Source organism: Erithacus rubecula, assembly GCF_903797595.1.
Source record: "Erithacus rubecula genome assembly, chromosome: 16".
NCBI lineage: Eukaryota > Metazoa > Chordata > Aves > Passeriformes > Muscicapidae > Erithacus > Erithacus rubecula.
Genome location: NC_136668.1, coordinates 2,201,983 through 2,205,424, shown reverse-complemented (window position 1 = coordinate 2,205,424; position 3,442 = coordinate 2,201,983). Strand labels below are relative to the sequence as shown.

General features: G+C 57.8%; 1 pseudogene across 1 annotated transcript; it reads left to right on the top strand.

Moving 5' to 3' along the window:
• The first annotated feature begins 298 nt into the window (after positions 1–298).
• LOC306808890 (protocadherin beta-15 pseudogene) lies at positions 299–2,841 on the top strand (annotated as a pseudogene). The gene has a single exon. The product of its transcript is annotated as a protocadherin beta-15 pseudogene (transcript).
• Positions 2,842–3,442: the final 601 nt, after the last annotated feature.

The following is a 3,442-nucleotide window of genomic DNA, read 5'->3' as shown; positions in this document are numbered from 1 at the left end:
GCGGCGGGTGCAGTCCCAGCGCGCACCGCTGGGTGGAGCCATCGGCCAAGGCGGCGCCGAGCGGCTGCGGCAGCGGAACCCAGCAGAGGCCAGCCCAGCCCAGCCCAGCCCAGCACAGCAGAGCACAGACCAGTCTGTCACAGCAGAGCACAGAGAGGACCCGCAGAGCCCAGCTCTGTCGGTGATATCTCATCCCGGACCGGCCGAGCCGGGCAGAGGTGGCAGCCAGCGCTGCACCGTGTCACCCGCTGCCGGAACACCCCGGCTCCGTTGCGGACCAACGGCGGAATCTCACCCAGCCAGGGAAGGTGCCCGTCCCTCACTTCGCCGCTTTCTGCCGCCAATCGCCCGCGACATCCCCCACACCGAGCCCGGCCGCCGCCGCCGCCGCCGCGCCATGGCGATAGCAAGGCAAGTGCTTTGTCTCTCTGCTTTCCTGGCGCTGCCGCTCGCTCGCGCCGAGCCCATCCGCTACTCCGTAGCCGAGGAGGCGGAAAGCGGCTCCCTGGTGGGCAAGCTGGCGGAGGACGCGGGGCTGACGCCGCCGCAGCTCTCGGCTCGCCGCGCCCGCCTGCTCTCGGAGGACGGCCGGCAGCATTTGCGCTTAGACCGCGGCTCCGGCCGCCTCCTCGTGGCGGGGAGGCTCGACCGGGAGGAGCTGTGCGCCCACTCGGGCACCTGCATGCTCCCCTTCGAGCTGCTGCTCTCCGACCCCCTGCAGTTCTTTCGGGTCGAAGTGGCTCTGGAGGACATAAACGACCATTCACCAGTCTTCCATGAGGAAGGAGTAACTTTTGAAATCCCGGAAACGAGCGAGACAGGCTCTCGTTTCCCACTGGAGGGGGCTCAGGATCTCGATATCGGAAGCAACGCAGTTCAGGCATATGGAATATCTCCCAAGAGCGAATATTTCAGTCTCTCCTATGGGACTCGTAGTAACGGTGAAAATTATCTTGAACTGGTTTTGGAAAAGCCACTAGACAGAGAGAAGCAGGCGGAGATGATTTTCAGTCTCATTGCTGTAGATGGGGGCTCTCCTCCCAGGACAGGCACCATCGAGATTTCTATTATCATTCTAGATGTAAATGACAATGCTCCCATATTCATGCAAGAGCGTTACATTGGGAAGGTTCTGGAAACATGCCAGAAGGCACTGTGGTTCTTAGTGTTTTGGCAACTGATCAGGATCCAGGAGTTAATGGAGACATTTCCTATCAAATCAGCCAGGCTGTAGGGCAGAGTGACTCGGCATTTGTGATTGAACCCATAACTGGTCAAATTAAAATCACAAAACCTCTGGACTTTGAGGAAGCAGGAAATCATGAGCTCAGTGTGAGGGCCAAGGATGGTGGGGGACTCTCGGCTATCTGCAAAGTGCTGGTGGAGGTGGTGGATGTGAATGACAATGCCCCGGAGCTGGCGGTCAGCTCCTTCAGCAGTCCCCTCCCCGAGAACACAGTGCCCGGCACCGTGGTCGCCCTGTTCACGGTGAGGGACCGCGATTCTGGTGCCAACGGGAAGATCTCGTGTGCCCTGGACGATCAGCTCTTCTTCTCGCTGCGGCCAGCCTATAAGAATTACTATGAGCTGGTGACAGTGAGCGCGCTGGACCGCGAGCACACGGCTCGCTACGTGCTCAGGGTCACAGCAGCAGATGCGGGCTCGCCTCCTCTCACAAGCACGCACACCTTCACCGTGGACATCTCGGACGTCAACGACAACGCGCCCGTCTTCAACCAGACCTCCTACACCATGTACGTGCGGGAGAACAACGCGCCCACGGTGTTTGTGGGAGCCGTGAGTGCTGCAGATGCTGACGTGGGGCTCAACGCCAAGGTGACCTATTCGCTGGCGCCGGTGCCGGCGGCAGAGCGGCCCTCGTGCTCCTGCATCTCGGTGAACTCTGAGAACGGACACGTGTTTGTGCTGCGGCCCCTGGACTACGAGCGCTTGCGGCAGAGCGAGGTGACGGTCAGCGCCTCTGACGCGGGCTCTCCTCCCCTGCGAGCCAACGTCACCGTGCGCCTGGTGGTGCTGGACGAGAATGACAACGCACCGCTCGTGCTCTACCCAGCCCAGGACAGCAGCCCAGCGTCCAGCGAGCTGGTGCCCGTGTCGGCTGAGCCGGGCTACCTCGTCACCAAAGTGGTGGCCGTCGATGCCGACTCCGGGCAGAACTCCTGGCTCTCGTACCACCTGCTCAGGGCCACCGAGCCCGGCCTGTTCAGCGTGGGTGTGCAGAGCGGCGAGGTGCGTCTCAAGAGGCCGGTCACAGAGAGGGACAGCGTGAAGCACAAGCTGCTTGTCCTGGTCAGAGACAACGGCAAGCCCCCACTGTCAGCCACGGCGGCTCTGAGCGCGCTCCTGCTCAAGGACTTCTCGGACGTGCGCCTCCCGCACAGCAGCCCGCCCACAGACGAGCAGGGCGACTCCCTGACCACCTATTTAATCGTTTCCTTGGTCTTTGTCTCGCTCCTCTTCCTCATCTCCTCCGCGCTCTTTGTGGCTCGCAAGGTGTGCAAGAGCAAGCAGCTGAAGGCTGCCCATGTGCTCTCTGGTGCCCACAACCCGCAGAGCGGCCTGGCCGATGCAGCCGCTGCAGGGACCCTGCCCCGCGCCTATTGCTACGAGATCAGCCTCACCACGGGCTCGGGCAACAGCGAGTTCCAGTTCCTCAAGCCCATCCTGCCCAGCCTGCCAGCACAGCATTGTGCCACGGGCCAGGGGCCCCTGGAACAGGAACAGGATTTCCCCTGTGTCCCTGTGAGCGCAGAGGATGTGGCACCAGGCAATGCTGAGACTCTCTCTTCACAACAGTTCAATGCTCTTTCTTTTAACTAGGTCGAGGTGTGCACAGCCGGGGGCTTCATGAATCATGGGAGGTGTAGATTGCGGCTACATTGTGTGACAATTGTTCCTCTAGAGAAATTCGTGCTCTCAATTGTTATATGAATTTTCCTGGAAATTCGAAGAAAGAGAAAATATTGTCTTCTACTGCACAAACAGTAAGAAGAAAAAAAAGATACTCAGATACTCTTACTCAGATAATTGCAATTTTTACTTTTGTCACAGCCGTTTCTTCTAGGCTTTAATAATGCTTTCCCAGCTTGCTCTCGTGCCTCTTGCTGTTAGACCGATAATTGGAGTCCTTATCGTTGTTTAGATCAATGCCATTGTTGGGTAGATTAATCTCACACTTTCGGAAAGGGCACAAATCTCTTTCCACAGCTCATAAAATCAAGGTAGTTCTGAATACTGTGTCTTGATAATCTCTTAATTTACGGCTTTTTTTTTTTTTTTTTCTGGGGTTCTGGATTTCTCTGTCTGAGATGGGTGGGCTCAGTGTGTTACGTTTCCTTCTCAGTATGTCTATCTATACGGCCCTTGTGCATCTACAGGTGCTTCATTACTTGAGACCAGAGAAAAATTGAATTTATTCCAT